Raw genomic sequence first — 18534 nt, 5'->3', positions numbered from 1 at the left:
TCTGAATATATCGCCTGGTTGGACACATTAGAGGCCTCTAGGATAAACACCATCCTGGTATAACTGCCGCCTGAAAATATATTAATTTTCTTACGCAGCACTGTCTCCTGTTGTCTCTGCAAAAGGTTCCGTAAGGTTTTATAATGGGTGACAGCCAACTAACTCTGGTAGTGTGTCCTTTCCTTTGTCATAAAGACCTAAACGAATTCAAAAGCCACGTTATATCCTTTAATGGCGTATAGAAGGGGATTGGGCAAAGCTATGACATAAATATTGCCCGTGTATCAAAGAATAGATGAGGTGGCGTGGACTTGAACTCAATTCGTACACAAGACTCTCGGAGCCACGGTTGGCCGAAAATTGAATGTCAAATTAGCAACGTTCACAATAGTTCTCGCGAGATAACTAATTAGCCACACATGAGTTCAAACTGCGAAAGTATTTTCAAAATTGCGACTACTGACTAATTAAACAAAAAACTATGATGCCCAGAAGAAAACCTCAGATGCTGAATGGGAAAAATAAAAAATCTTCTTGAACAGAACTTCAAAGTTGGGGCAAACAACAAGCTATTGGGTGAGGAAGGTACTCAACGAAGCAACTTGCAAAGTAAATACGTAAGCTTAACTCTTGTGTTAAAAATCCTGATTCTTTAATTTGTTTTTACTGTGTTCGATAATTGCCAGGTATGGTTTGATGTTTGATATTGCGATACGAAGTCCTAGTAAACGCTCTCGGAGTTTCCAGTTTCAACAAGTGAGTCGTCTTTATTTGTCTAACAAAAAACAATATGACAAGTGAAAAGCAATTCATTCCCGGATAAAAAACGTTGGATGGAATGTAATTTTAAATAATACATAAGATAGGTTGAAATCTTACAGTATTAGCTTAGCGTACTTACTCCTTTTTTGTTTCAAAAATCAATGATTAATTCATAAAATTTTAATTAAAAAAAAAAGCATGAAATAGGCCACAATAGTTTTAGCATGTATTAGATACTGATTACGGGATATGGATTAGTGAACAGGATCACGAATGAAGGCAAAATGTGAAATGTGAACGTAAAATTGCTTGTGGTCGTCACCTTAACATGAACAAGGTGTTACGTTTCCTTTAAATTGAATGTGATCAAGTGATGGTGTAAAGGATAAGAGTGTTAGGTGAAAATTTCCTATATTTTCATGATGCATTAAACGTAGATATAAATTTACAGTATGTTGTGCATGTACATGTATAATTCTATGTTTAATTGATACCTGTCGATAATAAAAAATCAAAGGATCGATAAGTGAAAAAAAAGCTCAAGGAAAAGGTGCGATTTAAGGAACTATGGCAACTTTGTCTTCAAATGTAGATGTAACAAAAAGTTTGGAAACAATTCTGGCCACTGGAAGATACCGTGATGGGCCTCCAGTGAGAAGTCAAATGAGTATCCAACATTCCCAAGAAAGAACTTGAAGCACTTTGGAAAACCACGATGAGAGTTGTGGCTCTTAAAGCCACAGAGTTTCCTAGCAGCAGGAACATCGCAAGAAATGCATACAAGTGCAGCCCGGAAACTAAATGGTAAACGGGACAAGCCTGACTTAAGGAAGACTCCATTCCAAAGAACTTTCATTTCCTTCACAAGTGGTGCCAGAAAATTCATTGAGGCTTTCTGGATCTTTATCCAAAATTAGGAATAATACTTACAACAATGATATTCTCCCATTTATATTGCTTACTCCTTGGTAAGTTAAGATTTACCAGGTAGAGCGCTCCCAAAGAATAATCATCCTTGTGCTTGATCGGTTGGAAAAAATAAAAGTTCAACATGAACATATAGTTTCTGCGAGCACTGAGGAATGGTTCACCGTCAACAGATTGAAACTACTTCCGAACCTCTCCATCAACAATGTCAGCAAGATATTCTTCACTTTGATGTTGACGCCAGGACTCACATTTCTGTGGGGAATTATCCCTCATTAGCATTTCTTGAAGCTTCTCTTTAACATTATTTTAGCAATATACTTTAAGAATATAGTCCCTTTGCTAAGAAACACCTTTTTGCTAAAGGTGTTCCACAAGTGGCACTTCTCGGGTAGTGCTTTTGTTTACAGCACAACAACAACAATTTGTGGAGGCGCGGTGGCCTCATGGTTAGTACGCTCGACTCCGGTTCGAGTGGTCCGGATTCGAGCCTTGGCCGGGGTCATTGTGTTGTGTTCTTAGGCAAGACACTACTCTCACAGTGCTTCTCTTCACCCAGGTGTACAAATGGGTACCAGTAAATATGCCGGAGGTAACCCTGCGATGGACTAGTATCCTATCCAGGGGGGTGTAGCAATACTCCTAGCTGCTTCATGCTGTATAAAGGCTTTACTTACAACTCTTTGCCTTTGATGGTCAATTTCGGTGCAGTCTATTATGTCATATAGCTTACAGCACTTGGAGCAAACAGCATATTTGACAAAGGTATCGCGCTCAAAACGAGCAAACTTGCGAAGAAGGCACAATGGTGAGGTAATGTTAGTCATCATCTCTTCAAGATATTCAGAATCACATAAATCAGAAAGTACCTTAAAGAACTGGAAAAGAAACTGCAGAAGGTATTCCAAACCATTATCATTGAGCTTGCATAGAGACTGCCACTTAAAAATGAAATAGACAAGCCACTGTGCTGATGCAGTAAACGTCTACGTTCTGGTCTGCTTAGTAGTAGGTTCTGGGCAAGGTTCACTATTTTCAACATCACAGAGGAGATCTTCTGGTGAGACATTTTCCCAAACTTCAGGTTCTTGTTCTTCATCATTTGCATCTTCTCTTTCATTACATGTATCTCCATCAGTTACCTGTAAACGATATACAGATTGATTGTAGGTAAGTCAAACTTGTAATTTAATTGCATTTCAGAGGAGTTAAAATTATGTTTTAAACATCACTAGTACATGCATGTTTTTTTGCGGTATATTTACCATAAAAATCCTATTGTGTTGAATCAGGCTCAAAAACTTCATGAAAGAGAACACATTAAATTCACAAATTGAACTGGGTAATAAAGATTTACTGGAAGAAAGACCATTACAGTTGCATAAACAATTTCTTTGCATATACTTCCTGTATACATGTAACATAAATAAGTATAAATGTTTTTTTTACCTCATCTGAAGCAATGGCATTGTTGTCACTTTCAGGATCTGGATGATCAGAGCAATCAGGGCCACCACTCATGGAGACATTGTTGTCATCAGATTCGGCAAACAAATTAAGAATTATGACATCACGTTAAGAAAGTCCATGCAACAACCTGCAAGGACACAGTTTAGTGTGAATTAAAATTTGTTTAAGTTGTTGGTGAGTTCGCCTGAGGGCGAACTTGGGGGTTGGGGAGTTGGCTAAAGGTGTCGGCAAGTTTAATAATAACAACGACGAGTTGACTAATGTTGTTAGTAAGTTGGTTGTTGATAATTTGACTTGTCAGCAAAATGATCGAGAACAGTTTGTTTTTGTTGCTCTATCAAAAAATAAACATCCAAAATTATGTATTTGCTTTGTTACTCTTCAGGATTGCCTCTTTACTGCGACAAGTCTGAAGTTACCGGTGGTAAAAAATTCGGGGAGGTGATGCAGGAAGTGCTTCTCCCACTGACACTGGATTATTACGTGAGGTCATGTGATGTTGATGTAGATGCCTTGGCTTTCGATCAACTGTCCAACTTGAATGGAGACGTGGCCCAGAAAAAGGCTCCCATAAAGGTATGGTTGATTGGCTTTTGAACCCTTTATAGTCCAGTAGCAGTATGCGTATTCTCCATACTGTTCTCTGTACATTTTCCATGGTACTGACAGGAGAATTTGTACATCAACCAAGAGCTTTTTCCTGTTGGTGATCATTTTCTTTATTCTCAGTAGTGATACCGTGAGGATAAGTTTGATATTAGTCAAAGCTTAAGTTTCACAGTTTTTTAGATACAATTTAAAAAAGGAAATTAGAGTTCTCTTTCTGTGTTCTCCTAGCCTCATCCAAACACATGAGAGGTTGGAAGAATTTTTGATTGCTACGGAAACTCTCAACTGCATTTCGGGTCAATGCGTCGATCAATTTGAAGCTTCAACGTCCCCCCTGGGGCAACCCCCCCGGGCGTTTGAACATCTGAAATTGGTACGCTCGAAAACCCACCTCCCTCCCACCCAAGTGCCGGCTTTGATCATTAACTGTTTTAAAAAAGGCGAGATTAGCGACCGTAACTTTCTTGTAGAACTTTCCTACTAAGTAATCTTCCCATGAAAGTGAATTTTTTTACTTATAAACACTTCCATATGATAAAACACGTTTACTTTGCCGGAAAGACTTGACAGTTCCGGTTCAAATTCCCCACCCCACCCAGGCAAAGTTCAAATTTCCCACCCCCGAACACGAGCGACAGTCAATTGCAGTGGGTTGCCCTGGGGGAGTTAGAATGTTGAAGCCTCCAATAGATTGACGCATTACAACACAAATGAATTCATCCGACGTAATTTACCATTAACAAAATGTGGTACGTAAGTTGTTTTCATTTTTTTTTGCTGTCTATCTTAGCTTTAAAAATGTGAAATTACCTTTTGTAAACTTTATGCCAAATAGGCCCTATTCTTTTTTCCGAATTTTACCTGCTGTCACGATTACGAAGGGAATATTTAAGTACTTTTCAGAGAATGTAGGATGGTTTTACTAAATTTTCTTATATTTAATTCAACTATAGGAAATAGCAGGAGGTAATCAAAACATGCAAGATATATTCACCACCGCCCTGGGTACCACTGAAACATCTTACACGTTGGAGAAAGTAAAGGAAGCCTTAGAGACTCTGAATACAGAGCGAAAGGAACAATTACTTCTCCTTTTGGAATATATTGAAGATCAAGGTGAGTCTGTGAACAATAGGGTAAAGTATGGAACTCGAGTCATTGGGGCTCACAAGGTGCCAGAGCTTATCGCGAACCATCAAAAGAACTCGTCCTAGAGATGACGAGAAAATGTATATTCACGAAGATGACGAACTCGCGCCACCGTCGCGATCAATCTGCTGCCAAACTTAAACCTAATGCGACTTGGTTAGCTGCGTTTTCCTGCGCTTGAGGACGTTTCCATCCGTTTCAGTGCTCTGTGACTGGTACATAAAACTGGTGCCACTCTCTCAACCAATCAAACGCAGAACTAAGACAAGTCGTGACTTGGTTATTCACCTTTTTTCGCTCGCTTCAGACAGTTAGTAATTTCACATTCAGTTCTCATTGGCTCCTTGGGACATTTTCCCTTGTGCGAATTTTTTGTTTGGATTGCTCTAGTTTCCTGTTTTTTCTTTTCTTTGTTATTACGACGCGCAATCGAAAACTGATATAGTCGTCACCACCTCTTTGGGTTTGAATTTCTGATATCCAATCGCAAAACGCTGTAAGTTTGATTTTTAACCACAACTATACCCCATTCATACCAGCAAACCATTTTTCGTTAACCCAGGTCCAACGGAATGAAAATCAGCAAGGGAAAACTGAAAAACTGATTTTCTATGGCGTTCAAGTAATACCAAAGTTGTATTTTCAAAGTGTTGAATTGGAAGTCGACAAAAATTACTTTAAACAGCTTCTGTAAAGAAAATGATTTTAAACCGTGTTTACCAAAATAGCTTTAACACATGTTTAAGCTTTGGTGAGAATGGGATATAACTTAGCTCTTGCATTTGTCAGGTTGGAGCGATGGTAGTGCTATTGGGTCTTTGGATCATGAGATGAACAATTGCGGAGCAGGTTTTATGAATGCAGTCTTCCTCCTGAGGGATGAAATTACCGCTGAAGGTAAAATCGATGATTATGTGGCGACAATGAAGTGGTACAACGAGTTTGGAGAAGTTTATCAAGATCCGTTTGAATACGTTGGTACAACTGCTGACCGTATGAGAACCATTTCATTATTCAGGTAAGATGTTTTCATGTCAGTTCCTTATGTTACATATGTTTTTTCAAGGTATGCGTTACTTTTGTTTACTAAGACATAGCTGTGTGAAACTTGGGTAAGTTTCAAAAGAAAACTGTGGTGCTGCGTCGATGGGGGTATTACAAGATGATTTGGTTTCATCAACTGAGTTGGCAATCTAAATTGACCGCCGTAAAGATTTTCTGAGAGCTGACGTTTTGAGCGTTAGCCCTTCGTCAGAGCCAACAGAGGCCTTGTAGTTTTTCGCTCTGACTCAAAATAGAGAGGTCCTGGTTTTGAATTCTGACGGGGTCATTGTGTTGTATTTTTGATAATTGTTGAAAGTAATCCGGGATTTCTGTACTTTCTGCTTCACGACACTCTGTGATTGGTCGAGATAACTCGTGCTACCACTCAACCGATCAGATTTAAGACGAACGCCAGGGCAAACAGGGAGCTGATCAATTGCGCCTTTCTGCGCTTCAAGCAGTTAGCTTCGATTTTAGTTCGAGTCCTTGCTGCTCCTTGTGTTCAGATTGGCCACGGTTTTTATGACATCTAGTCGAAATGCGCTCTAGCGTTTAACTCAGCATCACGTTTCAGAAAACGGATATCATAGAGATACTTAAGGCTAAGTTTTTAGGGGGCTACGCTTCAACATCGTAAAACATTTAGCCTATGTTTAAGTTCGTAATCTGCAATCATTTTGAATCAATCATCCTTAGACATTCTTCCATCTTCTACCGTTACGAAACTTGTATTTAAACAATTCGTTTTAATCTCCCAATCCTCAGCCATTCCCTTTTTTTACCTTCTTTTTCCCTTCTTATCTTTATTGTTTTTGCTATTATTGACAAATCATATCCCTTTAGACCATTGCTCTGCCACTCGACGTGCACGAAGAAATTTATGAAATACCTTTCACCAGCAAACTTATTTGTCTTGAAGTCAACTGTTAAAAAAAAGACGTTCAATCCTCAGCCTTATGTGCGTTGGCTCTTTCTTCTGCAGGTTGTTTACTGTTCTAATGATGCCAAATACAACAGATGACGAAAAGCTTGATAAAATTCGTGACATGGAAGAACTTTTATCATGGTACGTCAACGGACTGTCTCCTAATGAAGCTTTCGGAGGAGTTTTAAAGCCAGACTACCTTGGATTCCATCACAACAGTTTTTATGGCTCTGCTTACTTCCCACATGCTCTTCATGTTGCTTCACTCATCGAGTTTCTACTCAGTGGAACACCATTTAAATTGGGTAAGAATCAGCTTGTTACATGGGAAAGTATAGTGGGGACAAAAAAAAAAGAGCTACTGCGCACCAACCCCTCTTCAAACCCAAAGTTACCCCTAATTTGTTATTAGTTGACCGTTATTGGGCTATAGGGAAAGGGTAGGTGTGCAGTTTCTCCGATAGTTACATTGATCCAAATGGATTAAGAAACCATTGGTTGGAGATATGCTCTAGAAGTCTAATTGTGCGGTTGTGGATGGTCCTGGAAAGGACTCCTGTCAGTAGCATTGTCGTTGAGAAATATGTTAGCCAGATACTGAGCGCTATGGCTTTCAACAACACCATCGAGGGGAAAAGGCGAGGAAAGAAATGTGCTAGCGGGTGACTTCTCTGATTCTGTTTCCCGAAGTGTGGTTTCTAAGGTAGCGAATGACTACGCAAAGATAATTGTTTTAACTTTTATAAAGCTTTCTTTGGTTTAGGTTTTCTCTTCGTCCATTACATCAATAATTCTGTTTTGAAGCTCCTTTTGTTTTTTTTACTTGCCTGCAAGAAGAGACGCCTCTTTGGCCTTTTTGTTTCGTAAGGCAAAAGTGAGGCAACAGGTGGAGAGAGGCATCTCCTCGTAGGATTCCTGAGCACTCTGATGTTTCGGCCGTGTAAAACTTTTCTGACGCAGTCATAAACCAGCTCTGTTGTATACTCAATATTTAGGGCATACGTTGATTTTAGTAAGGGAATAACTGTATTTTGTAATTAGAGTTTGAGTTAAGTTGTATTTTCGTGGTTTTGGTTCAAAGGTGAGGACACAAGCAAGCATATTAAGAAAGGTCTTGAGACAATGAGGATTGTTGCTGTTAAATACTCAACTCCAAACAGTGTAGCGGGTCGATTTCCAGGGTTTTACAATGCAATTTTGGCTAGGATTTTTCCTTCCTATGCTTACGCCGGTGCAACTGCTCCTGATTTAAACGATGATGGAAGTCTGGGTGAAATTACTATTCTCGACAGCGATAAGATCAAGATGTTTTTACGACTTTACGATCCAGGCAATGAGGATGTTAGCAATTACCTGGAAGATGGGACTATATCCACACATATCTTTTACTTAAATACTATTGGTTCGATCAACATCATGGAGGAAATAAGCTCTAAAGCTGCCTCGATGGGTATATTGGCCGAAAGTTCGCCCCAGGGATTCTGGACGAGAAATTATGCTTCGCTAGTGATTAACCGAAGAGAAAACTGGGCGGTAACAATGAAAGGCTTCAACAAGTATGTCTGGGACTTCGAGGCCTCAAGCACTCGAAATTTTTTTGGTCTTTATCAGAGTCATGGTGCACTTCTCGTTGCAAACAGCGAGGCGTCACTTAAAACTCTGGATATCGATAATGGTTGGGACTGGACACGACATCCAGGCACTACAACAATAAAAATGGATCTTGATCAATTGATCAGCGACAACCGTAGGTAAGCAGTGAAATTTTCTTCGCCCAAATTCGTCTTTTTCGTTGTGCCGGCTTCGCGAGCGGGTAGATCCCCCCCACTTCGATCCCGTGAAACTATTCTATAAGTAAAATTTTTCCTTTAAGGCTCCTTTTAACAACAGCAATAACAACAACAACGATAACAACAAATGTGATGTACCCTATATCAAGTTTTAACAATCTATTGAATAGAAAGTAATAATTAATTATTAGTATGATAGTAAGAGGGTAACAACACCCTAAAATTACTAAGGAGCTAAAAATGACAGGGAGCTGTGTATTCACCTTCTACCTCCCCCCACCCCGCCATAAAGAAAGAACTGCGTTTTAATAGAAAAAGATACCAGCAAGGCCCGAGGGCCAAATAGTAAGGTCCTTACTCAATGAACTAAGGTTCATTAAAGAATTGGCGTGCCAATATCGAATTATGGATACACTTGGGAAGTTTGGGGAGCGCCTCGAGGAACTCAAGCTTCTTGAGTGTTCTCCAAACTTCTCAAGATCATCTATAACTCGATATACGCATAACTAAAGCATGAATTAAATATTTGATATTAAGATAAGGCTTAGGTCGGAATAAAATTGTGTGTCCTTTTTTTATCTCCAATGGAGGTGCCCCCCACCCCCACCCTCCCGCTCCCAAAATTATCCAGAAGGCTGGACAGGAGACATGTTAGGTGTTTTTGCCATAGTTTTAAAGTCCAACTTACTTAAAGAAAGTACATGTATATCTATCATTATAGTAGTACTGGGGGCTCATATGGTGCACAACCAATCAGAGAAGAGTATTTCGTACAATGTAGCACAAATGAACCAATTATATCATCTGACATTAGAAGTGGCTCCACAGATATTTTCAACCCAAGGAACTGGCGGGTGGATTAACTTTGATTGGTGGCGGTAATTATCCTACGGGGGTCTTTGGAATGGATTTCTCACAGCCTAAGTATCAGTTTCCAGCTGGGTCCTTTCAACTTGACATCACCTTTGAATTCAAGAAGAGCGTGTTTTTTCGCAGATTTTGCCGTGATTTGTCTCGGATCTGGAATCACAACTACCATGAGCTCTCCCAACATAACTCAGGTACATTCATTTGTTTCCCTTTCAGTTGAAACAAATTGATTGTAAGATTTATTTTCGTCTAAACGGGGCTGAAAATGGTGTCGTCCTTTTTATACCAAGTATTTGATTTATTGATTTTAACAGCCTTTTTTCGTTCCATTGACAACTGTCTTAAAATAATCCAGTAATTTCTCAAAATGTTTTCATCAGGTTTATGACATAACAAGTCAACCAAGCATCAAGCCTCTTGGAAACCACTTTTCTTAAAATATGTTAGAATTATTTCTATAATCAAAAACTTCATATCATCAAAAGGTGGCGACAGATATAGTGAGAACTGTTACTAGTAGTAATTTGCAATTTGTCTAACGCTATCAACAAATACAGTTTATCAGGAAATTTAGGAGTCGGTTTAGGGGAAATGGTGACCACGGGGTTTGAGAGGTCGGGTTTTGAATCCCGGGAGGGTCATCGTGTTTTTTCCTTTGTCCTGTGAACTGTTGATCGATTTTAGGGGTTGCCTGTTATGCTCTGGCATAGATAGATTGATAGAGAGATAGCTATACAGATAACTTTATTTAAAGTAAATGAAGGCGGTAAGTTTCCACAGAAACTATGATGCTGCGTCGGTAGAGTATAACAAGGCATTTTGGTTTTATCAGCTGAGTCGATGAATTAAATTGGCCACCGTTAAGAGTTTCAAAGCTGACTTTTCGAGCGTTAGCCCTTCGTCAGAGCGAAGGGCTAACGAAGGGTTAACGCTCGAAACACATGGCCGCTGAGCTAAGTTCGAGGTTTTCCACAAAATTAAAAGATCATGAAATAATACAATAATAGCATTTATTACCCACCCCCTCTCTCCCCACGAAACTTGCAATAATTGTCCTTGACTAAAAGTATCAAATTTGAGCTTAACAACAAAGAAAAAACCTAAATACTTATCGTTCCATGATGTGCTTAAGAAATTTCTGCCTACTGTATGTTATCTGGAAGCGAGTTCCTTTTCTTAGCCGCAAGTTGAACCATACTTCGGTTACGTAAGTTTATCGTGGCCTCCTAAATTATACTTGTCTTTACTTAATTTCGTTAAATCGCCTCTATTTATTAGTGCACGGCCCTGTAAACGGCTGTTTATTATGGATTGGATGCCAACATTATTCCTTCACTTCACGCCTCAGAAACTAGAGGCCCGTTTCTCGAAGGTTCCGGTAACTTAACAGCCTGATGGGGGTTTTAAAAGTTTTGAAAATTATACAATAAAACTATAAGATAAGGGAAAAAAATGGACTTGTGGACTTAAAATGGACTGCTTCTCTATTCTTTAAATTTTGATTTTAAAATATGGAATCGGGGGCGTTTAGTTACTGATACATTCAGTCGCATTAATCATGCTATATCCTTTCTTTACGCGACAATATTTTCTTAATCTTTCTTATGAGAAAACTAAGGAATGCACGCTTGAAATTGGTTTCAGACCCCGCTGTTCCAGACGAAGCTTCTTGACGCAAGCAATCCATCATCAATTCTGATAAACGGAGAAAGTCACTCACTCAACACCGACTTGATAAAGACGCCGTCGTTCTTTAACACAGGCAACCATGCAGCTACACTTGTAGATGTCAATGGTAAATACATAATATGGACGATTCGATTTAAGCATTGAGCAGCTGTATTTATTTTTATACAAAACTTTCGCCGATCTACGGCATCTTAGGGAATATAAAGACAATATTTTACTTTGCATGATATGAAAATGATGTATCGTCCATTTAATCAACATGCTACTGAAGGACAACTTCAAAAGAATTGTAAAATCAAATTGGTAGCTTCGATATGTAATTTACCTGATCCCCCTCATGGGGATCTGTAATATTCTTATCTACAACCCCCCCCCCCCCCCTCACTGGTTGTTGATTTGCATAGTCCCTCTTTATACTCTGTTGGCGACGACTGATTTCCGCTCCGTTCCCCCTGAAAACCATGTGTTCCCCCAAAAGGCCTCTTCCCCCAACCCTTAAGTGAAAGATAATGATTGGTTCCTTTAAAGAGTTATGGGAAAATTTGGTTTGTGTTTTAAGTCTGGTTTGTGCAGACTGATTGGTCAGTTTTGCTGTGATACTATTGGCTGCAAGACTCAAGTAGCTCTTTTAAGTTGTGATCGTTCAATGTCTAATGTTGGTGACGGTGACATCATAACTACCATTTTGCACTTCTGTTATGAATATGAGTTTAGAATTGGAATTATATATATATAAATCTTGCTTTGAGGTCAAAAGTGACTTTCCCTATTTGGTTATTATGCTTGCGTTTATGGCACTAACATTTCACTAATAGTATTAAAAGTTTCATTATTCTCTCATTCTTAAAAATTTAAGGAAACACTTACTACATTCCCAGTGCGTATAACCAGGGACTTAATGTGAAGATTGGCTTGCAACATTCTAGAACTCAAGATGATTTAAAGGCTACATCGGCTCGGTATGCGACTGCATGGCTCGACCATGGAGTGGACCCAACGGACAAGGGTTATGAATACACCATATTGGTTAAAGGACCCTCAGAAGAAATCCATGTAGGAATTTTTCGAGTTTAAGAAAAGATGCGACATTTTTTGAAAACATGTTTCGACAGTTCTTTTGTCATCTTCAGTTCTGATTTATGCAAAGTACAAAGTTGAATTTAAAGTGTGTAACAAAGTGCTGATTGGACAAAACAAACAATAGAAACAGAACAATGTATGCAGTTACAAGGAAAGTTTTAAATCAACATGATATAGTTGAAGATTAACTGTAGGTTGCTCCCATTGAATGATTAACAAAATGTCGTATGTTTTCTCAAATTCGTGACACATCTGCTGCTACCCAGACCTTTTGGCAATTTCAAAGTTTATTTGACGATTCCTTTAGCCATGCGCATTTAAACAATTAGCTCTCAGAAATGTTGCATGTGTAACCTCTTGCAATTTCAGTTGTTAGATTGCAAACAGGTGATAAGAATACACTCGGTCATCAGCTATACTGTCGACTGCTATTTTGCCATGACACCTAATTCTTTACCTTGAAATGTATGGCAGTCAGTATTGAGAATTTCGTACAGGATCTTGGAAGTTAAGTTGCTTTTATCAGCAAGTATTTGTTGACAAGTGGACTTGGAACGAAACAATTGTATCTCAGTGGTCGCTTTTCAAGAAGCATTCCTTCTTCGCTTCTAAGCCAATGGATTTTTACCGAAAATCTGTCGGAATAGGAAATTGTGGGATAGATATGCAAACACGTTAAGCATCCTTACAGACAATTTTTTTTTGTACCAAATGATCCAGTCTCGCATGGAAAGCAACATGGCTAGACTTTTAATTTTGAAAGAGCCCATATAGCCTTCGGCAATATTACTTGTTTTTTTTTCTTTTTGATTTCGCACTAACGTTTTGCTGTTTTGCTGCTTGTATGAAGTACTTCAGAGAGACAATAGGGCTCACGTGGTGAAGATCAATAACTGCCCGAGGCAGGGTGAGACTCAGTATGGATACGTTTTTTTTAACAAATCTGCCCTTACCGAGGGTCCGGTATGGAGCGTCACGAAGGTAAAACTTGTCATGGTGTGGTCTAGCTTTGATAAGAGTAAAAACAAAGTTGGTTTTAACGTGACTAGCACAGAGAACGAAGTTCCCGAATATATGGAGCATCTCCTTTTTCTAAAAGAAAATAAAGACTTAAAACGTTTCTTATAAGAAAGGCATTTCATTTGTGTTTTTTTCTTATGGCTAGTTGGTTAGTCCTGATTTAAATTTTAATATGCAATAATTGTTATGCATTGTTTTTTCGAACTGTTTTTACAAGTTTTTAATTTCCAAAGGCATTTTAATCGCAGTTGACTATGTGTATAGAACTATTATTTTTAATATTATTTGTTACTTATTTATTATTTAATTTTTTAAATAGTTAATTAATATTATTATTATCATTTATTATCATTTGTTTTCTGCAGTTCAGTAAGGTTTTTTATTACGGGGTTTTCGAATCCCTATTGAAGCTTTATACCTTGGAAAAATTATGCGTAGAAACATTTTTAAGAAAAAGTGATGATGTTAGGTTTCAACTTTTCTTTTTAGAGAGGCATTTCATCGGTGTTTTTTCTTATAGCAAGTTATTTAGTCCTGATCAGAAATCTTAACATGCATTCATTGTTATCAATGAATTGTTTATAGAACTGTTTTTAGAAGGTTTGAATTTAAATTTTCTAAGGCATTGTAAGTCGCAGCTCAATATGTTTATAAACCTATTTTTTATTATATTTTATTTCACAGGATCCTTGTATTGTGATGGTGGAAGAAGCGGATGACAATAACTTGCACATAGCAGTCTCTTATCCAAATCTAAATTTCAACATCACCAAGACTTTGGATTCTGCCTCTCAGATCACTGCGCAAGAAAGGTTTTATTCTGTTAGCACGCCAGTTGACATAGAGGTAATCGGAAAACTAATATTCCTTCTTTTTTACCTCTTTTTTGAGAATACTGTTGGTCCTTGCAGTCTGATTGGCTGTTGGTTGTTTGATTATCTACAAATGACACAACTTTTTTTGCTCAAGATTGTACCTTTTTCACCGCCAGTGGGGATGGAACTCTAAATCAAAAAAGCTAAACAGATTTTCAGGCTTTTTTGAGACAACAATCACTTCAGAGAAAATTGAAAATGAAAAAAAGCCATTTTTGGGAATTTTGTAACTTTATCGCCGATTCTTGCTTTTTTTCTAACGTCTAGAGGATAAGTAAATTATTGGTACCGAACAAGATCAGTACTGGGACAATTAAATTGTGAGATAACGAAATGGAAATGTAGAACTTTGTTTGGTAGTGACTTTCATCCTTAATGTCGACCAAAGCACGCAAAGGGCAGCATTCCGTACACTATACACAAAAACACTAGAATTATGTTTATGATACAAAGTGGTTCATGTAATACCTGATGATGTATGATAAAGATAAATAAGTTGTTATTATTATTATTATTATTATTATTATTATCATTATAAATTATGTTTAGGATATAAAGTGGTTCGTGTAATATCTGATGATGTATAATAAAGATAAATAAGTCAATTGATATTTGATAAAAGAGGATCATTTTTCTAAATTCTTGATAATATGAGATGATGTATGAAGTAATTTAGTTTAAGACTGATATCTTTCGGATGAAGCTTTATTTACTATAAAATAACGTTGAACTGAATTCCTAAATGATTTCTAGCGTAATGAATATTTTAACCCAACATTTTACGCGGAAAAAAAATTAAGAATTTATGCATTTGATAATGATATTGTGGCTTAAACTAATAAGGTAATCTTGATTTGTATGAAGAAAGCGTTTTTCAGTTTGGTGACAGCCGGTTTCGCTACTTGTCGAGTACGCTACGGTCGAGTTCGCTACATGTTCGCTACTTATATGCCGAATTCGCTACCTACTTCATCCTACCTTGGATCGTTCTATTTTCACGATCTTTTCGAACCACCATCATGTTTTTAAGAAATCTACCTTACTCGACCTGAAATGGGTGCCATGTTTAGCATATTATCGTGGAGTGAGTAGACCTAGAAAAACGACTGCTAATGGCTAGCCCCTCTAACTTTGGTCTGGAAGAGATTTATTGATGACATCTTTTCACCGAGGGACATTTCTATGAAAGAAGCTTACAATTTTGTTGACTTCGCCAATGCGTTTCACCTTACAAATAGGTTTACTTGTGAAAACGTAACCTCGCAACAATCACAAAAATCAACGAGTCGGTTAAAAGCAAACTAGAAGGCAATTTGCATATGATCAGTTTAACTGACTCCTAAAAACGGCAATCACGTAGATGGAGTATAAATTACAGATATTGCTTGTGGTTTATGATTAAAAGAGTAATTAAAACTGTGAATTAACAGAGGCAGCGAATTCGGCGTGTTAGAAGCGGACATGTAAAGAACTCGAATGCAGCGAACTCGACGAGTAGCGAAACCGGCCCTAAGCTTCAGTTTATTTCCCTAAAAAAATTATTAGGGTAATTATAATGACCAATTAGAAAGAATGTGTTTGTCACTCGAAACCTGTGAAAAGTCAAAAGAAACCAAAGTAAACGAACCTAACTGCGACCACTTAGATTGAGATTGAGATTGATTTTCTTTTTGATCTGAGTGATTTAGAAGGAAGAATGAGTTTTTGGGACCTTCACAGAACAATAAAATAGCAGCAAAGCAATTCATAATTACACTCGTCACTCAGAACAATTTTCAATTGAGTTTTGAAAGTAACCCGGAATTGCATTGGGTTTGCTTTACTTTGATTTGTGATTGGTTCAGAAAACTCGCGCCACTCTCTCAACCAATCAGATACAAAACCATTCGGTCGCCGCGTTTTCCCGCGCTTTTGGCGGTTTGCTTGTATTTTACTTTGAGTTCTGATTGGCACTCCAGGATATTTTTCTTTCTTCCGATTGTCCGCTGTAATTACTTTACTTTTGTTCAACAACGCTCAATCCAAAAGCTCTCCAAAAGAACGGCTCAAGATCTTAACTTCCAATATGAATGATTTATCTCAGGTGAGAGTCATCAGTGCGGTGAATGTAGCAACTGGAGATGTGAGAGTAAACGGAGAGGTTGTCCCAGACGCCGATAAAACAAATCATGTGATGGTGATACCAATATCTGACGGCGCAGTTATAGGGCGTGCCATCGTGTTCAAACAGCTGTCCATGGGGTTCACCACAGAAGTCACACTTACTCGATAATGGCCTTGACGGCATATGCATTTTCTTCCTTTAGATTGATAATAAAACTCTTTGAATGAATAAAACGATGTCAAGCGAAGTTAAATTTGCTAAAGAGTTGTAGAGGGCTTGTCACAGAAATGTAAAGCTGAATAGTAGAATGGAAACCAAAAAATAAAGGTTTGACCAAAACCAAAAAATAAAGTTTCTCTGTGAGTTATAAACCGATAGTACACTTTAAAATGTCTAAATCTTATCCTTGAATACTTTTAACACTCAAAGGCAATGCTAAGAGGAATCTTTCAGGGGGACTGGTGCGTGGCATTGAAAATAACGACCGTGTGGGAGACTTTACTGTGGAACGTGACTGCGACATGAAAGGTCACGGGATACGCAAGGTGGCTGGAAACAATTTTTGAGTCCTGCCAGCTACATTTAAAGCGCTCAAAAACTTCAAACTTTCCCTATTCGCAGTTAAACCAATTTCACCCTTGTGTTGACTAAAGGAATGAAGTTTGACATAGTGGGCGCCACTATTATGCTAATGTTATGGGGAATAATTTTAAAGAGCTCTTAAGGACTGTCTCAGAAAATCCTTGATAGACTTTCTCACAACTTCAGGATTTTCTTTCTTGAGAAGAGGCCTCGCCTTGGAGCGAATTTTAAAAAATTAGCTGGTGGCCAGAGCATGGGAAAGCTGTTTCCAGCCACCTTTAGGCGATAACGGCTGAACTCTTCCCCCCCCTTAATCTTAACCGCGTGTATGGATGCGTGCGTGTCTGTATGAATGTGCGGAAGGGGAACTTACCACAGCGAAAACAGTTTGCTATTCGAAGGCAGTCCTACTGTATCGTTTCAAAAAGCTACAGTTCCTTTCATTTCCGATGTGAAATCACGAAGAAGTTTTGCACCCTAGCCTTTTGTTTCGGCCGATGCTTATCATCCCTTTTTGTAAAAATCTCCAATCTTATTGGCCATGTAAGTGAAGGGGTAGGTGCCGTTATTCATCACTTTTTTAAGTTCATCAACTCAAAAAAGCTTTTGTTTCAGGTGGCGCAGCGCTGTATACTTAATTTGCAGCTGCCTCTGTTTGCGTGAATACGAGCCCACTGATGATACACGTGGTAAGTAAGCGGTATGGTCCACATCACGTATGGCAGCGAAAATTCGAAAGTGTCACCCCCCCCCCCCCCGCCCCCCCTCCCCCTCTCTCTTTCTTCCCTGTCACATCCTTTAAAAAATCCGAACTACGCCCTTAAATTGATAGTACAAAAAGATATCTGAATCCGCAGAAAATCGCTTTTATGTGATAAATCTGCCAACCGAGATTAAAGAAGTTGAACCTCAGCCGATCGCCATCCCTTGTAGTAAACGAGGTAGACACCCTCGTTTGGCCATCCTCCTTTGGGATGAAAACAAAAGTTAGTTTTCCAATTCTTCATTGCATTATGGGGAAAACTCTGAAATACAAAGTAAATACATAATATTTAAAAAAATGAAAATAATGGAGAACCAAACATTGACCAGTTTTGAAATAGAGAGAACTCTTTGCAAATGAGTCAAAAACACTTTGCTCGTCTATATCCTGGCTTTATGACAAGGTGCTGTTCATATAATGATGTACAAGACCATTGTTGGGGCCACACGGGAAGAGACTTTGATTTGCTAGGAGTTTGTTTAAATATAAAGCTGAGAAGTAACATCTCAGCGTGCTATTGGGATCACATCTTTGTTAGAATTGTCGAGAGGTTCGCAAGTTTTTGTTGGTTCATCAGATAAAGTTAAAGTAAAGGTGAAAGTTTTTCGAAAGGAGCGTAAGAATGATTAAAAATGAGCTTTTCTTACAAGGTATTTGTCAAAATTGCACCGACGCGGAAATAAATCAAGCCCGTGTTTTTCAAAAAATGTCAGTTGCGATTGTTAGCTAAATGTATACAGCGATGGAAAAATAACATCCGGCTTTGTAAGATGTCTTTGTTTCACACTTTGAACTCGAACAGCTAAATCAACAAAAACACATCTTTTGACCGCCATGCTAACATTAGTTTTCATTGTGTCTTATTCTGGCGTCAT

General features: G+C 38.3%; 1 pseudogene; it reads left to right on the top strand.

Annotated features, from left to right (window-relative positions):
* Positions 1–3591: 3591 nt before the first annotated feature.
* On the top strand, positions 3592–16624 carry LOC136277202 (chondroitin sulfate ABC exolyase-like; annotated as a pseudogene).
* Positions 16625–18534: the final 1910 nt, after the last annotated feature.

This window comes from Pocillopora verrucosa, chromosome 12 (genome assembly GCF_036669915.1).
Source record: "Pocillopora verrucosa isolate sample1 chromosome 12, ASM3666991v2, whole genome shotgun sequence".
NCBI lineage: Eukaryota > Metazoa > Cnidaria > Anthozoa > Scleractinia > Pocilloporidae > Pocillopora > Pocillopora verrucosa.
The sequence above is the reverse complement of the archived record's forward strand: the minus strand, read 5'-3'. Positions and strand labels throughout refer to the sequence as shown.